At 46.8% G+C, this 24125-nt stretch overlaps 1 protein-coding gene across 2 annotated transcripts in view; it reads left to right on the forward strand.

Moving 5' to 3' along the window:
• Positions 1-1116: 1116 nt before the first annotated feature.
• Positions 1117-24125, forward strand: part of Spata13 (spermatogenesis associated 13) — a 130377-nt gene continuing 107368 nt past the window's right edge. The window contains exon 1 of one of the 2 annotated variants that reach the window (XM_021203608.2): positions 1117-1227. The gene's annotated coding sequence lies outside the window, so the exon portion shown is untranslated. Of the gene's footprint in view, positions 1228-2951; positions 3027-24125 lie in introns of those variants that run through there. The other variant, XM_029541328.1, reaches the window with a different exon arrangement.

Here is a 24125-nt window from a genome sequence, read left to right on the forward strand (position 1 = left end):
CCGTATTAAAATAATCTAATAGTTAATTTACTTTTTATTGGTGTATACTTTTACACGTTCTTTTGTCTAAAACAGTGATTGTTCTTTTGTTATAAAGGAGCTACTAATATTTAAAATAATCATGCTGGCATATTGTTGCCATTCAACGGAATCATCTCAGCAAACCACAAATTTTAAAAGAATGCACTTGTTTTATGAATTCCTCAGAAATAACTACAGCACATTTTAGGAGGGTGTGTGTGTGTGTCACAGATCCTGGCATTGAAGAGCTGCTTCCCCTCTGCGGTCTCAGTTGAGCCAAGTTAGGAAAGTAGGAGTTCTTTGAGAGTTCATAGTCCAGGCTCTGGGAAAACAGAAGGTCAAAGCATCTTCAAGCTGAGTTTCCATGGATTCAAAAGGCGAACCCGCACAGAGAATAGCCCTGAGGCTGAGCGGAGAAGAGCCCACCAGGAGGAGGTGGGACGGTGGGCGTCAGGCGGTCACCCAGGCAACGCAGCCGCTCACCCGGGCGGAGGCAGCATATTGGCAGGTAGGGAGCAAGAAAGAACCGGTGTATGGTGCCAGTGTGTGAGTGGCTGCGGTGATCAGCAGTGGGACTCGGAGGTGTGGGACAGAGTCCGGGTCTTACCAGGGAGTAATCTTTTGGGAAGATGAAACGAGAAAGAGGAGTTGGCTAGAGAGGGTTAGTAGGGCTGAAGGGGCGGAGGCATGACTTGGAGTGAGTGAGTGAGTGGCACGAAGGCACAACCTGGAGGTGGCGCGGGTGGAGGTAGTGAGGGGCGGGGCACGAAGAGAGCTAGGTTGAGAGTGTCTTCTGAGACCAAGGGCGTGGCCTGGCCTGGAGACTTGAACCGAACGGTTTGGGCTTGGTCGAAGGGGAAAAAATCCCCTTGCCGGTAGGGGCAAGGAAGATGAGCTGGGGGCGTGGCCCCTGGAAGAGGAGGCTGGCCGAGCAAGGAGGGCTGCGAGGACCCCCCAGGAGCCGGTTCGGGGGCGTGGCTTCAGAAGAGCGGTGCGGAGGCGTGGCTTCGGGAGCGGGCTGGGGGCGTGGCCCGTGGGAGGAGGCGGCTGAGCGCGGGAGGGCGGAATCAGCTCTGCTCTTTCGGTGGAGGCCACGGCGCGCAGAGCCTGGCGAGCTCGCGGCTGCATCCCTGCTGGAGCCGGCTGGGCAGCAGAACCTCTTGGCTACGCTGGCTTTGGAGCTTCGGTGGAGTGAGGACCGTGGAGGTGAGGCTACCCAGAGAGGCGCAAGGCTCTGCGGGGCGGGGGCTCTCGGGTGGGTATCGCGGAGGAACTGAGCGCCAAGGACGGCCTCTGTGACCCGAGGGTGTCCCGCTGCCAGCTCCTGCTTGTGGCCCGTGGGACGGACCGGGGCTGCTCACCTGTTGCGCCACCGTGAGCGCTCCGCCTGCTAGCGGCTGCTCTGGGCTAGCCCGGCAGCGCCCCCCGGGGAGGGCGCGGTGTGCTGTTCTTGCCGGTGCCTTTCCCCCGGGACGTCAGGGATTACCCTGAAACTCTATCTACCCGCGCTCCCTGCTTGCTGGGCGGGCTGCGGGGTTGCGCCAGGACGACGGACAAAGGTTGGCCGCCACCGGCCCCTTGAATGCTTCCTTCCTCGGAGGGCGTGACCTGTGCATGCAGGGGATTGGGGTTGCGTTTTAAGTTTTGGAGCACTCAGATTAGAAAGCAGGTTTCTCCGCAGATCCGTTCTGGGACGCAGCCTGAAAGACCTGGGGACTTTATCGTCACTTGTATAGAGAGTGAGTTGGCAGAGTTGGTTTGGCTCCATATCTGTTCAGGATATGGGGAATTGCTATACTGGCCAGACTCGGGTTGGGACGGCTGCCGCAGGAGAGGAATTCAGGTGGCTTGTGCAGGGGGACCACCACACTTCTTAACTGTAAAGTTGCAGACTCGGAGCAAATTTCTTCTCCGAGTGAAAGAAGACAAAAAAATCCCTACAGCAAACACAAGCGAGCCAAGCTACTATAGTTGCTGCCCAGCATGGGATCATGGCATTAATAAGTAGAATAGTAATTTGAATTTATTCACTGCTGGTTACCAAGGCTTCTTAGAGCCGTATCTCTCCCTCCCCCACTCTGTTTTTCCGACCCATTCCACCCCATTTCTGTTGTCTAGTGTTTTCTAATTTCTCCAGACCGTCTAGTTTTTTGCCCATCTTTTTTGATCCCACTTTCAAAGCACAGAAATTTCACCCTGTTTGCTTTTATTTTTTTCTCACTCTTGTTTTCTTTTTTCACCTTTCCTAACAAATGCTCCCTTTCCCTGCTATCCTTTCCCCCCTTTCAAACTTCCTCACCGCATTGTTCTCTTGGTAAGGGTTAATTATGCACCCCTACCGTGTGGGGCTGAACCTTCTTCTCTGCCCCTCCCCCACCCTCTAGAGCCTTTGGGGAGGTTGCTTTCCATCCAGCGTTTTAATTATTTTTCACTCACCTCCCTGGCCCCCAACTTGCCGCCCCACCCCCACCCTTTCGTGAGCCTTTCCATTCTTTGTGACCTGTGTGTTACCGGGCACTCTTTTTCCGGCCTTTTTACCTGCTTCCTCCCTAGCCACAGCCTGCCAAGGCTTTGGTGACTTTCCCAGCTCTCTTGGTCTCAGATCCCTCTTGTGGTCCTCCCTCCCCCCACAGGCCTAGAACACCAATAGGCTCAGTTTCCTCCTTTCCAGTCAGCCCTGAGTTACCTCACAGACTTAGTTTTTTTTGTTTTTTTGTTTTTTCTAGAAAGTCTGGAAGTGTCACAAGGGCTTCTGCATTTCCACAGGAGCACATTGCCTGGCTCTCAGGCCTCTCCATCTGTCACTGTGTCTGTCTGTTGAAGTGGAATTGGACATGCAGCCCTAGAGTGATGTCATTATCAACATTAATGTGATGATCACACAGCGTTTACCAAACACTGTGCTAAAGCAGTAATATTCATTTAAAATCTTCCTTCAGTCTCTGTCAAGGAAGATCCACCACTGTCCCCTCTTTGCAGATGAGGAAAGGGTGGGTTCAGAGAAGGTAAGCCTGCCACAGTCATGTTTGTCATGACTGTGTTGTTTGACTTAGTCTCATGGGGCCATGTGACTTATTGACCTCAGACAGGCCAGGCATTCAGCTTTGGAAGTGAGGTTGTTATTTGACATGTTTTGTTTATTTTGCAGTGTGTGCCAGTTTAGGGCACAGAGTCTACTCTTGTAGGACAGTGCCTGGGGAAAAGTCAAATGGCTGATGTCCTTCAGAAAGCATGGCTGTCTCTCCATCTCTGCCTTCAGCCTGCTTCCATCTTTACCCTAGGACGTTGGGAAGAAAACGTCATAAAAAGTATATGGCTAACTGGCTCCTGTGTAAGAAGTTCAGTTTCACTTTAGTACAATGAATGGGCCTTTGGGTCTCGGAGAGCCATGTGGCTTCACGTTGTCTTTTAATTTCTATTTTATTTTATAGTCTTAACCTTGATCAGTTATTTCCTGGCTAGTCTTCACTTGCAAGTTTACTGAAGGAGACTGCTGGAGTTATGGACTTTATAGCTGGAAGGGACATTAGAATCCACACAGCAGGAAACTTGGTCCAGAAATAAGGAGACAAATTTGTCGAGCAGCAGCCACAGAATCCCAGGACTGACTGGCCTTGGGACTTGGGACGTCTGGCCCTGCAGCTTGGTGTGGAAAGCATCTTTATTTCCCTTCCTTTTTCTGAGCTAAATAGCAGTAGAACTGCACATCTCATGTAGAATCATCTGTAGGATGAAGCCTTAAGGATATAAGAAGAAAATGTTTGCCTTTGAGACACGTGATGGCATAATTGGGGTAAAACATCACAGAAATGTGTATACGCTCAGGTGTTTTAGAAGCATGCTTCTTTTCCAGAGCAACAAGAATGAACAGCTTTCTGTAGGCAGACCACACGGCACATAGGGATTTCAGCGTCAGAAGCTGGGGTGCTCTGTCTCTCCTTCCCTTTCCTGGGAGAATTGCGTCATTACAAAGTACAGAAGGTATACTGTGCACGCCGTCTGTTCTCCGTGGTTCTGATGATGGTGGCAGCTGGGTTCCACAGTGGAATCTGGAGGCTCAGGGAAGCTGCCATGCCCAGAGCCCCACTGTCGGCAGTAAGACTTGAATCCGTGACTGTCTGGCGTATTAGAGGCATGTGAATTCTCCCGTTGTTATCTGTGAGTGGAGCCTACAGTTTGCTGAGGCAAGTATGCCGCCTCCGCGCCTTCTACGAAGGTAGATGGTTACTGAACTGAAGAGACCGAATAGGACAGGAGAGCAGGGGCCGGAGAGCGTGAGGACCCAGAGGAATCTGCATCCTTTTCTGGCTCTGGGAGGGTGTGATGCTTGATAGGCCCCCAAGGAGCTGTGGCTCGCGGTAAATTTGGACATGGGCAAATGCCTTTTCAATATAGTTCTGGCTGTTTACAGTGGCATCTGAACTCGTGGCTGGGACACAGGTGGTAATACTTATAATAAGTGCGTCAGACATAATACTGTCACCTCTGTTGATGAACAGCTTAAAGAACCTGGTTTCCTTGTCAGACAACACCGTTGCACGTGGTTCAGGAGCAGCATCAGTTGGTGCCTATGTGGGACACAAGGAGCTCGGACACTGCTGATTTTGGAGATGATGTGCTTGCCTCTTGGCAGTTAGCTACAAGACTGATGAGCTTGCAGAGACGGCTGTATATCCACTTGGATAGAGACAGGCTAGCCAGCCTTGCCCCTTAACCCCTGTTAATGGAGTGACAGAGTGTGTTTCCTGGTGTCCCTGGCGAAGAATCAGAGACTGGCTTGGGCAAGGCCAGACTGAGATTTGGAGTGGGGAGAGTCTTGAGAGATCCTTAGCTGTAAGCAGCTTCCTTAGGCCACCAAACCACCTGCTCTCTTCTTTCTTGGTCCTTCCTACTTAGCATTTCACATTTCATCTGTGCCCGAGCACATGGTATTGAACTAGGAAAGAGAGCCCTTGTTTACATTTGAAGCAGATGCAAGGGGAGGGTGAGACCAGACCTACTGCGTGATGGCACTTGATGGGAAGCCTGGGTTAAGCAGCCCAAACCTTTAAGAAGTGCTACAGTAAGCCTGGTGGTGGTGGTGCACTCCTTTAAACCCAGCATTCGGGGGGGGGGGGGGCAGAGGCAAGTGGATCACTGAGTTCAAAGCCAGCCTGGTCTACAGAGTTGAGTTCCAGTACAGCTGCCTTGGGGTCTTGGGGAAGGTGTTGTACTAAGTGACCCAAATGGGTCAGTTTATTGTACTGGAGTGCTAACATTACAGTTCAGAGATCAGGCCCTGGTGCCCAAACAGCATATGTGCTAAAGATAAAGGGACCTTGTATCCTAGTTTACATGTGTACATTTAAACACATCCAGGTGGGTTGAGGCTTTTCTGTGGCAGAAGAAAAATAACCTCTGCTTTAGAAATGGGCTTGATTGCTACGCTTCAAGGGGACGGAGTGTCCCCTGTAATGGAAGAGCTTTTTCTAATCCATGAACGGTACAGCAATGGTCGGAGCCATTTAGACTTAGAAAGCCCCTGCTGACTGCCACAGGCATGTGTGGTTGTATGTCCATATTGGCTCGCAGGGACATATTTACCTATCGTGTACTGACTACTGTTTATGTGCTAGATGCTAGCCAATCCGAAGGTTTTCATGAAGAGGCTCACCATCCTGTGTAGCAGGAGAGGCGGGCATGTGAAAAGTCAAAATAGTGAAGAGAACGTGGGTGTGGTAGGCGTGGGAGAGCGTGTGAAGTTCTGAGACCTGGAAAGCCCTCCAGGAGATGAGGAAGCACAGGTTGGCAAGGGCAGGGGCTGATGGGATCTTCAGGGCAGCGTTAGCAGAAACCAGAGAGGAGACAACCAGGACCCCACAGGCTGTTTCTTTAAGGCTGCATGCCATTGTTGTGACTCGTAATCCAGGTGTGGGGACATGTTAGACAGTCCTCGGGCTGCCCCCACACCTTTTAAGTAGACATTTGCAATTGCAGGCCAGTAACCTGCAAAGTAGGTTTCTTGTTCATCTTTGTCTTTTTTTTTTTTTTTTTTTTTTTTTTTTGTGATACTGGGGGTGTAGCCCAGGGCCATGTGCTTTCTGGGCAAGGGCTTGCCTGTCTTTCTGATAAGGAGCCTCCTGTGTGCCGCAGGTGTCTGATAGCCATGGCTCTAGGATGTGTGAGTTCAGGACTTCCCAGGTAGTTAGCGTCCTTTTCTGTTGCAGTGAGAAGATGCGTGTTTGGTGTTGTGGTTTCCCTCAACTTAGCAGCTGTCTGCATTTCATCATGCTCCCTTCTTTCCTACACATTTTATAACGGAACAAACCAGTGATCTCCTGTGGAAGAGAGAGAAGTAAATCAGACCCCTCATTTAAACACGACCATGTCCCCAGAGGTTAGAAACCTTCAGCTCCGACTGGTAGGATTGATGGATGACTGTGACGCGCAGCATAAGCCACTGGGTGTGAATCCTTGCACACTCCACCTCCTCCTCCAGTGCCTTCTTCTGGAATTAGACCTGAGTTTATTACCAGTTTTTAGTCCAAGTCCGTTGGGGAAGTAGGAAGAATTTGCTTCTGTTCCTTGGTCAGAAGTGGCTTGAGGCTGAAAGTCTTCGGAGAAGACAGTGCAAGAAGCCGAGTGGGACATGTGGTACGTGATGTCAGAGGAAAGGAGAATTGCTTAGCATTTCAGTCCTTGGCCTCATGGTCTGTCTCTGTAGCCTCTCAGCTGTATGATCTGTGAAGGTATTAACCTCTCTGTGCCTCAGTTGTCACATTCTAAAAGCTGAGACAGCAGCTTAGTCTCTGCTGCTATGGCCGCTGTGTGTCGTTTATTAAGAAGGGAAACATCTCTTTTCTGGAGCCTAGGAAGCAGGGCACGAAGGGCACTGAAGTTCGGTGTCTGGGGAGACTTTCTTGTGGTAGCCTCACAGGGCAGAACTGATGGAAGGGGCTAAAGGTACAGGCATTATATCTTCCCATGGCATGTAATGGCAATGGAGGGGCTAAATTGCTCTCTGAAGTCCCCTCCCTTTCGTGTGTGTGTGTGTGTGTGTGTGTGTGTGCACGTGTGTATTATATATTATGTGTTGATATATAACTGTTACATAATATATATAACATTAACATATATTAATGTGTTGATATATAACTATTGCATATGTTATATATTAACATATTAATATGTGTTAATATATAATTATTACATAATATATATAACATTAACATATATTAATATGTGTTATTATATATAAAATTCATATATATAGTTTTTCTTGGATCTTACTTAGCCCAGAGTTCACTCACTTGCCTGGACTGGAAGCCAAGAGACCCCAGGATTGCCCTTTTTTACCCTCCTGAGCTCTGGGGCTACAGATGCGCAATACCACACTGTTTTTCACGTGAGTGCTGTGGGTATGAACTCAGGTCCTCATACCTGCATGGCAGACACTGGCTGAGCCTCCTCTCCAGTCCCTTGAAGCTCCTTTTATAGGGATCTTAATCACATTCATGACTTAACCATTCATTCATCAAAGCCCTCACTGCTAACTGCCATCACTCGGGTTTACATTCTTTTATTTATTTTTTTAACCATTCGAGAAAAACCTTTATTAGGGCCTGATGTTGCAATATGGGGAAAAAGTTTCCTGGGTACACACTGATAACTGTCTCAGCTGAAGAGTTCAGAAGCTCTGCAGATGGTTGGAGCTACCTATCATTAACAAATTGATTGCTGGCCTCGCCCACGGCTGAAATTGTGATCAGTTTCAGATGAGACGTAGGCATTGGGCTGTGGCAAAGCATTCCACACGCAGTCACGTTTGGGGAGTGCCGATGTCATAGGCTGAGAATTAAGTAGATGGATTGGTAGACAGCTTAGGAGTGTTGCTAGGCATTCTGGGAGTTTTGAGGATGCATCTGGGAATGCTCAGGCAGTGTGTGACAAGAGGCTGCAGGGGGTGCGTTACCACTGCAGTTCTGAATGGTCCTGTGCTCCACGTGGAGTACACACAGTTTGCAGATCTGTGGTTCTCTGCTGTGGTCTGAGAACTGGGAATTATGACAGACACTGTGGCTCACCATGTCTACTCCTGCGAGCTTCCCCCAGGGGCACAATTTAGAAGATGCTGTTGTGCACTGGGAACATTGGTGCCTTAAACCTGATGGGAGTGTTCTAGTGCCTCTAGGCCTGCATCGTTCTAAACCAGTGTCACTTCTCCCACACCCCATCTGACTTGGTTTCTCTTTGGCATCAGATCTGTTGTCTAGAATAAGAAGGGCATTATGTTAGAAACTACCTGTTTCTAGTGTCCTTGGAAGAATGTATAAATTTTACATTGTCTGTCCAGCTGTGCACATTTTATTCTAGCTTCTTTTTTTTTTTTTTTTTTTTTTTGAGACAGGGTTTCTCTGTATAGCCCTGGCTGTCCTGGAACTCACTTTGTAGACCAGGCTGGTCTTGAACTCAGAAATCCGCCTGCCTCTGCCTCCCGAGTGCTGGGATTAAAGGCGTGCGCCACCACCACCTGGCCCTAGCTTTACTCTTACTCAATGGACAGCTGTTGCCAAAATAGCAGGTTTTTGTGTTTTTTTTTTTTTAAAGATTATTTTATGTGTTTGGGTGTTTTGCCTGCAGGTGTATCTGTGCTCTGTGTGTATGAATGGTGCATATACATTGGGTGTCAGATCTCCTGGAATTGGAGTTATAAGTGATTATGAGCCACCATGTGTGCTGGGAAACAAACCTGGGTCCTCTGCAAGAGTTATAAGTACTTTTAACAACTGAGCCATTTCTCCAGCACAGGGTCTTTTGTTTGTTTGGGCTTTTGTTTTAGGTAGTGAATGTGGAAGCCGGGGTTCAGTCATACGTGCTGTTCAGGTGCTCCACCTCTGAGCTCCACATCAGCACTTCCCCAAGCCCCCACCCAGTCTGACTCTCTCTTAGTTTTCGAGACAGGGTTTCTCTGTGTAGCCCTGGCTGTCCTGGAACTCATTCTGCAGACCAGGCTGGCCTCGAACTCAGAAATCCTCCTGCCTTTGCCTCCCAAGTGCTGGGATTAAAGGTGTGCGCTGCCACTGTCTTGCTGCACACCAGTGATTTATTTAGATCTCTCCCCCCGCCCCCGTGTGTGTGTGTGTGTGTGTGTGTGTGTGTGTGTGCGCGTGTGCGCGTGAGCGTGCGTGTGTGCTCACCTTGCACATGTGAAGGCCAGAAGACAACTTTTGGGAGTTGGTTCTCTTCTTCCACTGTGTGGGTTCCAGGGACCAAACTTGGGTCATCTGGCTTATTACTCTTTACTAGGTGAGCTGTTTCCCTTTATTGAGGTTTAGGTTTGCAATGGGGGACATTTTCTATACTTGTCTTATATGGTAACAAGATTATTCAACTTTTAATAATAGAACATCTGAATGACATTTTTCATGTTGCCCTTGTGGGCTTTCTTTGAGCCCTGCTGAGATTAATTAAATCAAATCCCATGCAACAATTATCCTAAAATATCTTGGCAAGTAGAAGAAATGTCCTGACAAGTTATTAAAACAAAGTTGACCTAAGACACTAAGGTTTGAGCCAGTGGCCCACAGCAAGCATAGTGGCCTCAGAAGGAAGCCTGGGTTGAACTGCCTGCTCCCAGTTTATTTTGGTGCTGAATTAGCCCTGGCTATGCGACTGTGAGACTAATTTTATAAGGGAGAAGTTTGTGAACTCATATCCTGTCCATGATTTGTTCTTTCTGTGGAAAAGTTAGAGGATGGTGTTAGTTTTGTTTTGCTGGGCAGTGCAGGGCTGCAGATGCTGGGCGTTTACTGTTAGACTGACCTCACATATTTAAATGTGGATGGCAACTGGGAAGAATTGATTCACTGTATTTGTTCGGCTGCCCAATTACTAAGTGAGAGGGAAACTTTTGTATAGCCAGCACACAGGCCACTCAGTCTGACGGTAAAGACTAGCTGCCATTGTGTGGATTTAGCCCTGTCGGAGAGACCTTGCCCACAGCTTGAATAGGGCTTACAAAGCAGGCCTTCAAAGGAATGGCAGTTGCTTAAATGTTCGTGCATCCGTCTGAAATAACATCCTCTCGGTGCTCATTTGGAGAGTAGACAATGTATTAATATTTAGTGAAGGTGTAGTTGTATTCAAAGTGAGTTTATATATTTCAGTGAGAAAAATTAAATGTTAATGCTAAAGAACCACAAGTAATGAAACAATACGCCCCCCCCCCCAAAAAAAAAAAAAGCACACTGCTCTCTCAAAGGCTCTGTTGAGAGCTACTCAGCAGCTTTCTGTGCCTTTTCCTGCTTTTACTTTCCTGAGACAAACCTGAAATCCCCAGGGCCAGTGCCCAGCCCTTCTTGTTGAAGGGCCTTCTTGTTTTACCAGGGTGAGCTGAACCTTGGTGTTAGGGCCTCTCTCTGTGATCTCGTACTGTCAGGACTATGGGACAGGCTTCTTTCCCTTGTGATGCCTTGGTTCCAGGCTTGGTCATGGTCTCTGTTCCAGGGAGGCACAGATGGGGACCATGATGGTACACCCATCCAGAAAGATGGGCTCTGCTGTTCCAGAGTGTTCAGGACTGAGCTATCAGCCATGTCAGCGTCCCTGTACATGGTCTCAGGTTCCTGGACATGCTGTCATCTTAGCAGTGGAATTCTAAATAAGCACTGTGGATGCCTCTTTAGAACATTCAATCAGTGGGTAGGTGTGATAAGAATATGAAAAAAAAAATGAGTACTCTATCCTCAGCTATCATTGCTTTGCAATTGTCAGAGTGTACTTAGAAATTGTCAGTGTACAAAACTAGGTGGTTGGAGTCACAGGTGATAGAACTTTATGAAATCCCCATTATGTATGTGGCCCATTGTTGGTTGCCATGTCAGCACATGACAGATGATGTACTAGCCAGTGGTTTTATAACCCATGACTGCTCTCTGGGTTGCATCATTTCTCTTGAGCTTGATCTGACTTTGTGATGTTTTATTCATCATGGCCCTCGGAAATGGCAGGCCATGCTATAATATAGCATATACTTTACAACATAGTTTTTTGCCATGGTACTGTCATCTCATAGCAACAGAATTGCCCGTTGACAAGTGTTGTGTGTCAGCTTCCTAGGTAGACTTGAACAAATGCCTATTCACTCTCCCTAAATAGGGAGCCAAAGTATGGACACCACAAGTTTTATTGGGGCTACTTACAGGAGCAGAAATGACTCAAAGTTAGCTGTGTCACTAAAGCTCACCCCAGCATGGGTGACAGCTCAAAAAGCTGGGCATCTGGAACATACTGCACAGCCTGTAAGCAGATCAATGGGATGGAGAGTGTCCTTTCTAGGTGGCTTAGTTGATCTGAGTCTCTTCCAAGAAGCTCAGCTGGTCTTTTCAAGGGTGCTTAGCTGGTCTCTATTTCTTCCAGTCAGCTGAGCTTATCTGAGAGTCAGAGTTAGGAGCCCTTACTGCTTGTATATTCTTGATGAGGGAGGAGCCTAGTGAAGCTGGTCAGTTTCAGGGACTTCCTGAACCTGTTTTTGTGATGTTTAGTTCCTGTCTTAAGGTACTTCCCTTTAGAATAGAGTATTTTCTCTCCCCCTGGAACATCGTATTGTTTTACTCCATTGTAAACATCCTCTCCTAAAAATCTTGTTGTTGTACTTTCCCTTTACACTCTGTCTTAGAGTTTTATTGTCAGACAACTCTTACAAAGGAAACATTTCATTGGTGCTAGCTTATAGTTCAGAGTTTGGTCCATTGTCATCTTGGTGGGAAGCATGGCAGTGAGCAGGCAGACATGGTGCTGGAGAAGGACCTGAGAATTCTACATCTGGATTGGCAGGCAGTGGGAGAGGGGGAGGGAGAGTGGAGAGGGGAAGACAAACAGACACTGGTCTAAGTTTGATCATTTGAAAATCAAAGCTTCACCCCTAGAGAAATACTTCCTCCAACAAGACCACATCTACTCCAATACAGCCACTTTTCTAAGTAGCACCCTTTCCTATGAGTCTATGGGGGCCATTTTCATTCAAACCACTACACACTTCTAAAGAAGTTTCCCTCTTAAGATGGAAGCTTTCAACCTGGAAGGAAGCTGATGACACAGCAGTCTTCCTAAGGACACCTGACTGTGTCTCACACTGCTCTTCTACCGCTCTTCTTCCCAACCAGCACCAGCCACAGCAGCAATGCTGTCCATCTGAAAGGAACTCCTTCAGGGACCCTGCAGGGTATCCCAGGCACCCACCCCAGGTCCCTTCAGTCCCAGAGCACCATGCAGCTGTGATGACCTAAGTATCAGCATATCAGAGAACATGTTCCCACAATCTAATCTTAGCCAAACTTGACTGATAAATAGCTCATCATCCCTTACTGAAGCTCTGTTGCTGAGTGAGGAAAGGAGGAAGCCATATTAGACTTTTCCTTCTCAGGGAAGCTGGGTTAGGAAGTGAGAGTGTGGGTGACTCTCCTGCCTGGCCGCTCTGCCTGCAGATGGTCTGTGCCGCTTACTGTTGGCTCAGCTCGCAGAAGAATGTGCAGGGCTTAGAGCCCGCTAGGCATCTTCTCACAGAAGTGATCCTGGAGGAGGAAGAACTCTTTCTAATCCTTGTTTGTAATCTGACCTCTTCGTACAAAGTACTTCCCCTCCATGGGCTCTGACCTGGAAGCCTTCTGGTAAAACACAGAGGCGGGGTAGTCTAACATTACAAGGTCATGTCTTTAATTTACCACATTGCAATGCTCAAATGCCGGCAGGTGGATGGGTCAAACCTTTTATGTCCATGGCTCTTTGTGACTGTAACAAAAGCCCGAGATAAACAAGTTGTGAGGAGGAAAAGTTTATTTGAGGTCTTCACTTCAGAGGTTGGTTTGTCGTTGGGGCCTGTGGCATCATGGTGGGGACCTGTGGCATCACGGTGGTGGGCATGTGTGTAAGGGGCGCCTCGGTGTTGGCACAGAACATAGCCAGACACCAGATTCTCTGCACAAAGGAGACTTTATTAACGTGAAGGGACAAACGGGAGGGGTGGGGGGTGTCAGCTGCCTCTGCGAAGGCAGCAGCAGGTGTCTCTGCAGAACTGGTTTTTAAGGGGAAAAGGGAGAAGGAAGTCTGTGCTTGGATGAGTTGATAAGTCCTCATTGGACAGGTTAGCCAGTGTAGCTAAATAAATGAATGTTGATTGCTGGGCCTTGGTGTTTAGTCTCAGGAATGAGTCAGTGGCCAAATAAGGGAATAGACCTTGGGGACGAGCTTTAGGAATGGAATCTAATGGGAGAGGGAAGGGGAAAGGGCAAGGCCTGCTGGCACCATGTTTGCGGTGCTTGGGCCCGTGAGAGAGCCCTTCAGTGTGACTCTGTGGAGATTCTCAGTTCATGGTGGCCAGAAAGGGGTCAGGGCTGGGTTTCCATCTCCCCTTCAAGGGTGTGCCTCCAGTGACCTACTGCCTCTCACTAGGTCCTACCTCCTACACCTTCTAATAGTTCCATGGGCAAAGGACAGTGTTGGGTGGGCCCTTGAGAAACATCCCAGAGTCAAACCACTACAGCAGTAATCTGCACATCTATACAGTAATCTGCACATCTGTCTTGGAAGCCGCGGTTCTTCTGTTTCCTGTTCTGACTTGGGACTTTTTCATGTCTTCCTAGGGTTTCTTTTTCAGCCTGCTGAGATTAATTAAATGAAACCCCATGTAATAGCTATTCTGAAGCAGAGGGGCTTATTAAATTTCTGGATTATTAAATGCTGAGCCACTGAATTGGCTGACTCTAAGAAGATTATTAGAGTTTTTGTTGTTTCCGGTAGGCACTGCTGCTGGCCTCAGTTTCTCTTCTGTTCTGCCAGAGGGGATCTCTCCAGGAAGGAGAAGCCGCTAGCCATCAGGACGGCTCTGGTTTTTTTAGGCTTTCTTGGAAAGTATGTAGACGCCACATCTTCCCCTCCACACACAGCATCTTTGTCCCAGGTTGGGGCTTTTGAGCGTTGTCAATGGGACGCTCCTCTGAGATGAAGATAGTGGTAATCTGTATAGATCAGCCTGGGATAAAAGGTCATTGTGAACCGAGAATGAGCCAGCTGGAGAGCTCTTGGGTCCTACTGCTCTGAACTGGGACAGATGCCCTTTCTGGACATCCCTCCAGGTCACCGGCAAACTCCCTGGACACATTTAGTAATCTTTTCCTCAAGACAGGCTTTCTCTGTGTAGCCCTGACTATCCTGGAACTCTATAGACCAGGCTGGCCTCTAACTCAGGATCCAGCCATCTCTGCCTCCCGAGTGCTGGGATTAAAGATGTGTACCACTGCGTCCTGCTTATGTCTAGTTAGTTTTGATAGAGCATTCAGAAGGAAACAAATGTCTAGAATGCATGTTGGTTTTCTGACCTGGGCTGCGCCGTGTGAGGGAGACTGGGTCTGGTGAACCCAGGTTGCACGTGCACCCCTGTCCTCCTCTGAGACACACCTTTCTCATGGAGTTGAAGCTGAGAAGGTACTTCCCCATTGGGACTGAGGCCAGCCTTTGTCTCAGCAGGGAGAAATTCAGAAGCTCCCATTAGCCAGGTCTGCATGGTCCTCCCAAGGCTATGGATCCTGTGCCCTCCGTGCCTGAAGCCACATGGAAAGCATTGCCCATGGCTGTGTTCTGGCCTCATCACTGACAGTTCTGCAGAAAGGGTGAGGTAGTGACCCTCGCCCGAGAGCCCACTGGGCAGATCTGATTGATCCTGCTGCTTCTGTGTGGAGGGTGCAGCTGGAGAGACAAGTCTATCGGGATGACAGGATGCCCATGGATCTACCTCAGGAATGGCTTACTCACTTTCAGGCTTACTCACTGGTCTTTCTTTTCCCATGGTGTCAAGTACCCAGAAATCAAATGTAGCCTGAAAATAAATGGGAGAAAGTTCTATGTAAATAACACACATTTTATGTAACTTTTCCTTAAGTGTATTCTATTCATTATTGGTTGTTGTCTTACAAGTGCCCAGTGCATAACGTAGACTTTATCGTACCGTGTATACATATGAAAATACAGTGAATATAGCCCTCTATATGCAGTGTCTGCAGCATCACAACTTCTTTGGGACTCATGGAACATAGCCCCTGTGGATATTGAGGGAGACTCTGTGGTAGCCACGCCTTGCTTCTCTCCTACACAGCCATGTAAGTGACCTAGGTGTGGGGAGTCATTTCAGAGGGAGAGGTGTAGAGGGCCAGTGACTCGGTTTGGTGGCTCGGGTTTGTAGGTGGGCATCTGGGCGGTCTCTGTTGGAATGCATGGTCACACTTGCCCCCGGTTTGCCTACTGAATCTGTATATACCTGTTACGAGATCAGACTATTAAAAATAACAACAACAACACCAAAAAGGTCTCTGGCTCTCTGGCTTTGGGTGTGGTGGTACACCTGTTATCCCAGCTCTTAGGCGGCTGAGCCAGGAAACCCCAAATTCCAGGCTGGTCTAAGCTATTTTAGTGAGACCTCTACCAAGAACCAAGAAATGGAAAAGGAAGGAGAGGGGAAGGGAGGGGGAGGACAGAGTGGAGGAGAGAAGGAAAGACAGACACACTGGGAGTGCATTCATTCACATTTATTTATTTACACACTTATTTATTTATCTATCTATTTATTTATTTATTTATTTATTTATTTATTTATTTATTTATTTAGAGTCTCGCTTTGTATCCCTGGCTGCCCTAAAATTCATTATGTAGACCCGGCTGGCCTTGAACTGACAGATCCATCCGTCTCTCCCTCCTGAGTTCTGCAATTGAAGGCATGGGCTACTGTGTGCGGCTCACACTCCTTTGATCTGTCTTTGTTGTGACACTGCATTCTAAGAACTACCTGCATAAGTTATGCTGAACTTCAGTACAGTGGGTCTAGAGTCCATACTGAGCTCACATCCCCCGGCGTTTACTTAACCTCTTTCACCAGGTAAGGCTTTGGCAGGGCCACTTAGACCAGACCTATTACTTGTAACATAACACAGACAGAAAGTTGCAAAGTATGGTAAATGAAGTATCACTCTTCTCCTCATGACATCATAGTTTCCTTTTAGTGTCTGCATTTCATATCCCACACACACACAAACACACATACTCGGGTGTTCATGCATACACACACACAGCAAGCAAACAAAACTGTTATTTTCTCAGAAAATCAGGTCTTGTTAACAGGACCAAGCAAGTCCAAGGACAGGCTAGGCACACTGCATTCTGGCATGAGGCCTTCAAATTGCCTTGGGGCAATTGACTGAATCTGCTTTGTTTTCTGTAAAAATGAAGCCTGATATTCTTAAAAGAAGGTCTACTTTTTCAAATAATAATAACACAACTGCGGGCTGATTGACTGTTAGTGATTACTAGCTGGCAGGCCCAGGCTGTGCTGTTGTTGGCTAAGTTCTTCCTCTCTTCCCTGCCTGTGAGTGGAAGCCTGGCTTATCCATGTAAGAAGTCATAAGTTACCATTTGTTGCTTTCTACCTCAAGTTCAAGGTCATACTGTTTAGCTCCATTAGTCCTTGAAGCAGAGTGGATGTTCTGGATTCCTCATTGCTTTTAATTATTAATAGTTGATAAGAGCTAGATCTGATGGGTCACTCCCCTTGTCTCAGCACTATGAGGCTGAGGCAGGAAGATTGTCCTTTCAAGGACAGCCTGGGCTACTTAGTGAGGGCTTGTCAAAATAAGAGTCCCCCTCCCCTTGATATGTGGATGAAAATAATACTCTTTCATGAGAGTGCAGGCAGCTGTTAGTGAGCCAACATGATATGCCGTAGGTAAATCAGAGAAGGAATTCCTTTCGTCCTTCATTGTTCTCTCAGTAAAATGTGTGACCTCCTCTTGCGTTGCTGCTGCATCCCTTGTGAACCAGTAAGTGCTTCAGACTGAGAGTCATGATGTTTCCATCTTTGCATCTCTGGTTTAGATGGACATGCCTCTTGGGGCCATGCTGAACAGAGGAATTACTAGCTTGCATTGTCACTATTTGCAGAGTCAGGCCTCCACTAAAGCTCTTGGGAGAGATGGGTGGAGTGGGGTGCTGTATGGTAGCCACATCCTACTTCTCTCCCTGAGTGCCATGCAAGATGACATTGGGGACATTATGAGAGTTTCAAAGGAAGCAATGTAGACAGCCAGAAACTCTAGTATCCTGTCTGCGAGGCAGTGTGGTCTAGTATTCCAAGAGAATACAGATTTTTTTTTTGGGGGGGGAGGGAGGGAAGGAGAGAGAATATGTGTGTTTATGTGTGCTGAGACACATGCATGTGTGGTACATGTATGTGCTTGTGCATGAGGAGGTCAGAGATCAACCTAAGCTGTCATTCATCAGGAGCCATCCACATTATTTTAGAAGCTTATTTTATTTATTATTACGCGTATGCATGCATGATGTGTGCATGGGCACGCACATGTCATGGTGCTCAAATTAAGGCTAGAAGTCGGCTTACAGTAGTTGATTTTCTCCTTCCTCCATGGAGGCCAGACTCGGGTTGCTAGGCTTAATTGTAATGCCTTTACCTCCTGAGCCACTTCACTGGCTTCACCGTCTACCATTCGAGATTTACTGTAGGGTCTCTGACTGACCTGAAACCCTCCAAATAGGCTGGCCTGGCTGGCTGAAGGGCTCCCTGCCCCCCCCCCCCATCATCAGCAGTGAATTCACAAGCATGTGCCACCATGGCTGAGGTGAGTGTGTGGTGGAATGGATGTCTGGAGCTTAAACTCAGGCCATCATGCTTGCAGGGCAAGGACATTACTTTCAGATTTTTAAGTGAAATTTCTGTTAGATAGAGGAAATAAATTCTGGGTTTTCACATTCCCTCAGTGGACCAGACACCTCAGCTTGTCACCTGGAATGCTGTAATCAGCATACCACATAGTGGGTGGCTTGGGTAGGAGTGTATTTGTCACAGGAGGCTATAAGGTCAAAATCTAGACATGGCAGATGTGATGTCTGGTAAATACTGCTTCATGATTCACAGAAATTCTCACATGACAGAAGGACCAAGGGACTTCTTGGATATTCACTTAAGAGAGGTGCGCTCTCGCTCTGTCTCTGTCTCTCTGTCTCCCCGCTCCCAATATTTTTTTATTACTTTAGCGTGAGTGCTTCTGCCTGCATATGTATGTGTACTGTTTACTTGTGTGCCTGGTGAAGGTAGAGGTCAGAAGAAGGCATAGACGTCCTAGAGCTTCAGTAATAGATGCTGTGAGTTGCCCTGTGTGTTGGGAACAGGCTCAGGACCTCAGGAAGAGCAGACAGTTCTCCTAATCACTGACCCATCTCTCTCTAACTCTGAGACAGGACCTCTTACTGAACCTGGAACTTAACATTTGTTGGCTCTGCTGGCTTGCCTTTGAGTCCCTTCTGCCTCTGTCCCTCATTCCAAGCAGTGGGTTCCAGGTGTGAATGGCCGCACCTGGCCTCTGTCTGGGATCTGAGCCTGGTTCCTCACACTTTCCCAGCAAGCACCTTACCCTCCGAACCATCTCTTCATCCCTGTAAAACTCCATTTTGCAGAAACCTGATCCATTAAGTAACACATTCGCCCCTTCTCCCACTCCTGGCAACCATCATAAACCCTGTTGTCTCAGTGTTCAGAAAGTGCCACCTCCTTAGTTTTGAGATGCATTCCCTTGCTGTGTAGTGATGTCGGTATCTTTATATGTGCTTATTAGTGATTTGTGTCTTTCCATACATGCCTGGTTAAGTCATTTGCCAGTTTAACTAGGTGACGTCATGTGGTTGTTGAGCCGTGTTCCTTATTCTTGATTTTAGGCTCTCTCTAGACCAATAGTGTGCAGCCATCTCTCCCATTCCACAGATTTTCTTTTCACTTCGTGCTTGGTGTTGCCTGCCTCAAAGTTTCTAATTTCAGTGACTCCAACTTAGGCTTTTATTGTCTTGTATATCTATTCTTATGCCAGTACCGCCATCTTGGTTTCTGTGGCTTTGTGGTAAGCATTGAAATTGTGAAGTGTAAGATATCTTTTCCAAAAACATTTAGGCTCTTCTAGGTCCTTTAAATTTGCTTATGGGATGAGCCTTCAGATTTATGAAGTGTAATCTAGCTGGGATCTTGGTGGTCTTACATTGAATCTTGGATTAATTTGAGGCACATTTCCCTTCTGACTGTGGTGAATCCATTTGCTGAGGTCTTGAATTTCCACATTGTTTTATAGTGTTTGAGTGTAAGTTGTGCATTTCCTTTGTTAAAGTATCCCTGCGTGTTTATTCTTTCTGGTGCTATTGTAAATGGATTTCTTTCCTACAGCTCTCGTGGGAATGGTTTATTGCGGCAGTGAAGAAATGGGACTCACTTTTGCTAAGCTCATGAACTCCTAGCTCAATTTTTCTTTTTCTTTTTCTTTTCTTTCTTTTTTTTTTTTTTTTTTTGCATTATCCTTAATATATTTTCTGTGTGAGATTATGACACACGGAGGGAGAGATGGTTTTATTCTTTTCCTGTCCGAACGCCTTTATCTCTACTTTCTGAGCTGAGCCGGGCAGAACAACATGGACTAGAAATGGTGGCCTCGGCACCCTACCTACCCTTGTCCTAGGGGAATGTGCCTGTTTAGAGACCGATTCCGTCAGCTGGAGTAACTTTCCTGTCTGCTCCTTTGTTTATTGGTTGTTTCTGTCATGGATAGGAGTTTAATTTTTAAAGTGAAATGATTGTATCACTGCTTTTGCTAATGGTGATAATAATAATCCATTAAGAATTTTTTCCCTTTATATACATCTATGTTTTTAAAATATCTTTTAATTTGTACAGTGTATTTGATCACATTCCAATGTAAGGAATTTTAAAGTATATTCAAGACACCCTTATTTCATAAATCGCGTCTGTCACGGTGTAGAATCATCTTTCTGGTTCATGGATTTGGCTGGCTAGTGTTTTTATGACTTCGGTTTCTAAAGTCATAAGGATGATTGGCATGTGGTTGTTGGTTGGCTGTTTGAGACATGTTCTCACTACTGAAGGTGTCAGCAGGCTGAACTTGAACTTGAGACCTTCATGCTTTAGCTTCCTGAACACTGGGATCCAGGTGTGGATCACCATGCCCCAGCGGCTGTGTTTTCAGCTTTGGTTTTCAGCGCTTTCCCTGCTTTTGTTGTCAGGGTATTCATACGAATACATATCTGTAGGTGCCTGTGGTTGTGCGTGTGCAGATGTCCATGACTTGTGCATGGGTATATGCATACCATGACTGTTATTTTAAACATGCGCGTATGTATAGCGGAGAGTGGGGCAGGAGGCAGCGTCCTGGGGTCCAACTCTGGCTGTTTGGAAGTGAGCTGAGCGCTCTGTCCTGAGGCTTGCCTTTTGTCTCTTTCCCCCTTGTGATACAGGGTTAGTTTAAGCCAAGGAATAGAAGTATAGATTGTCTGGTACAATACCTTGAACTAGTAGACACTTCGTAAATAATGACTTATAGGGATATCTTCAACTCCTCGGTGAATCTAATATTAGCCATACCCTGATATCTGCTTATTATCTACCATGTTCTGGTATTAATTTGAACCAGTAGGTTTAAATTCAGTTAATTTTTAGGTTTTGTTTATGGGTGAGTAGCTGAAATCTCCCCTTATTCCGTTTTTTTTTTCTTTTTTTTTTTTTTTTAACTTAATTAATTAATTTATTTTTAGCAAAGGAACATCCTTTTTCCTCCTTAAGTTCTATGGGATGTCTTTGGAAGCTGTTGTTAAAACCATGTTTTTTTTCCTTAGCCATAGGAATTAAGAGTCTGAAACAGTCCTCTGGAACTGCAGTATACACAAGTTCTCACGCTCAGCTGTGGGACACTATCTGCCCCCCTCCTCATCTGTCTCCTGGAGATAAGTCCATGCCTCTTAGCATCCTTCTGAGAACCCAGAGAGACTCAGGTGACAGGCCTTCAACACAGCACACGGCCTGGCAGGACTGATAAGTAGGAGCAGTGGGCGTGTCCTTCATCTTTCCCATCCCCAGGGCGGCAAGCAGTATTTGATATGTAAGAAATGTTGGAACAAGAGCCAGCAAGGTGTCTCAGTAGGTAATGGCACTCGCCACCCAGTGTGACAACCTGAGTGTGATCCTCAGAACCCATATACTCCTACGGGTTGACATCTGACTGCCACATGTGCCCCTGTGGCACAGACATACAAGTGTGCTTACAGCAATAAGTTAAAAAAAAAAATACAGCAATAATTAAACAGAGTAAAAGGTCTTCCGGGGTGGTGGTGGTGGTGGTGGTATTCTGTTTAGCTTTTGTAGGGCTTAGAATTGAACTTAGGGCTTCCAGATACCAGGATGGGCTCTGGCATCCAACTTTCCCGGCCCACAGTGAAATGTTCTGTTGGCAAATTGTTTGTAAGAAAATTCCTGTTTTTCCCACACTTGGAAGGCAGCCTACCTATGTGAGATCAGTGTAGAAATAGCTTTCTACGAGCATGGGAAGCTTTCCCAGGAGCCTCCGGTGACACTCAGGAAGCGTGGGGCTCTGGGCTGAGATCTGCATGTACCCCTGCTCGTTTCCGTGCCATTCCCGGCAGTTCTGCTAGGGTTAAAACTTGGAGCTGTGCAGATGGTATCGGTTTTGGGAAAACTCAGCGTGTTGCTCCACTTCACTACTCAGGACGGGTAAACAGAGCCGCTCCATTAAACCAGACCCGTGAGCCAGGGTCACAGGGACACAGGGGCAGTGGTGCCCACACTAGACGAGCAGTGCACAGGTCCCTAGGATTTTTTAAGTTTATTTTTTGCTGCATTCGTGTTCAGAGTGTATGAAGCATCTGCAGCAGACATCTAGTCACAGGTACGTTCTTTCCTTGGGTAGCCCGCCAGGAAAGCTGGAGAGATTCTGCTGTGAAGCTAACACAGCAAAGGCACAGTGTTCCTGAACTGTGACTGCTAATATTTCCAGTGCTCTACACCTTACTAAGTGTAATTTCTTTTTCACCTGTTTTTGCTCCATTTGCATATTTAGATGCTCTTTAGGAGGGCTGTGTTTTTTGGAGTATAAAATTATACCAGTTGAACATAGATTTTTTTTTTTTTTCAGTCACACACACACACACACGTCAAATGTTCTGAGAACAAGATTCTTCTGGACAGTTGGTACTCTCCCTGTGGAAGACTGCCCTCTCAGCCCCCCAGGGTCAGGTGGCAGAGCTAGTAGCTGTAGTCAAGGACCTCATCGCTCTTTAAACTTGACTCACAAGAGCAGTGTCCTAATTGGAACTCTTGCTAAACAGTTTGCAAGGAGGCACAACTAAGGCTTTTTTTTTTTTTTTTTTTACTACTGCCTTATAATCCTCTGTGCTGAAGTGGCGGCCTGCCTCGTTGGTGCATCTGGGCTATGAGAGGAAGAGACAGAGGTGCCAGGAATACGGAAGGTATTCCTTCTAATGCTGATTTACTATTTTCAAGAGTAACGCCCAGAAGTGTCCTGAGACTCGGTGGCTGTGTTTTTCTCGTATTGTTTTCACTCTTAAACACATGCATGGATCCGATCTGACATTGTTATTCCCAGGGAAATGGAAGCAAGCCGCGGGTTTAAGGGCACCCAGAAAAGCCTTCGGCTGTTGTGAGGGCTAATGGGGAGTAAGTGTGTAGTCAGAGTGCCTGGTGTGCCATCCTTTCCTGCCTGGGGTGGTGGGGTTGACCGATGTTCAGCTGATTTTGATTGAATAAGAAGGGGTATGGCGGCCTCAGTGCTGACTGAGAGTGAGTTGTTTTGTAAAATCCTTGTTAAAGCCATTTGGAGTGTTCTCTGGAAACCACTCAAGATACTCTTCCAACATAGCCAGATCCCTTTGCTGTGTCCCTGCAACTCTGTGCCTAAGCTTTGCTGAGTGGGTGGGGTTTGGACCAAACTGTTGGCACAGGACCATCTCATTGCCAGCAAACAACTGCACATGCGTGGGAAACATGGCGCAGATGGAGCCTCCTGAACACCAGGATTGTCGCTGGGTTTTGTTGATTTGTTTTTTTTGGCAGTTAATGCCAGTTTTGGTTTCCCTAGAGTGTATGTTTAAACTGTTGGTTTTCCCTCTCTCTGATGTGTAATTGTTATATATTAACTTAATGCCAGGCAGCAGCACAGACTTCCAAAGCATATTGGTGGATTTTGTGTTCAGAGCAGGACAAAGTTCAGATCCCTGTTAATTTCATGGTCTGGACTCCCCAGCCTAGTGATTGGCCCACAAATAAAGCCATACCTGCTGTAGTCAGCATCATGAAGAACCTAAAGTGTAGAATGGTCCCAGTTTGTTGCTGGTTTGTTTTGTTGAAATGTTCAAGACAGGGATTTTCTCTGTGTAGCCCTGGCTGTCCTGGATCTCACTCTGTAGTTCAGACTGGCTTCAAATTCAGAGATCTATCTTCCTTTTCTTCTGCCTCCGGAGTACTGGAATTAAAGGTGTGTGCCACCACTGCCCACCTTTAATCCCAGTTTGTTGCTTTTAAATAATATTGTTCTTTAGTTATGTTCAGGGAAGTCAAATAGGAGAATGCATCTGGAGTGAGTATTGTTCTGCGTCTAGAGTCCACTGGCCCATCTAGAAGTCCACCCCCTGCTAAGCTGTTTCAGTGCCCGAGCAGATGCCATGGTCGTCTGTGAAGGTCGCTAAAGTCACCCAGAGCAGGGCCCAGATAAACCTGCAGTTTCTGCTGTGCTTCTCCGGGGGGACCTGATTCGTAAGTGTGTTTATTGCCAGTTTGGGCTCCCTCCACCTCGTGGGCTTTAGTAGAAGCCTTTCCTAATAACCCTGATGCCCTGCACTGAGACCCTTTGTGGGGTTGAGCAGATGCCACTTTTGCCACCAAAGACCTTGTAGTAAACGCTTTGTTCCTGCCCAGGAAAGACACCCAGGGACGCTTATTGCTGGCTTTATGGAAGGTTTTCTTCATGAAGGATTTTATTTATTAGCAAAATACTGCTGTGAGCATGATTCTTAGGGTCCTGTAATTTAGATTCTGCTGGTTCAAGGCTATAATTTTTTTTTTTTCTAAAGCTATCTGGAGATCCATTCACTAAGAAATAAGCTTTTGCTGAAAATTAGGGATTGAGACTTGAAAGAGCTGAATGAAGTTATGACTTTTGTATAACCCCTGGAAGTAATTGCTCCTTTAACTCAAAATCCAT

Source organism: Mus pahari, chromosome 8 (assembly GCF_900095145.1).
Source record: "Mus pahari chromosome 8, PAHARI_EIJ_v1.1, whole genome shotgun sequence".
Classification (NCBI taxonomy): domain Eukaryota; kingdom Metazoa; phylum Chordata; class Mammalia; order Rodentia; family Muridae; genus Mus; species Mus pahari.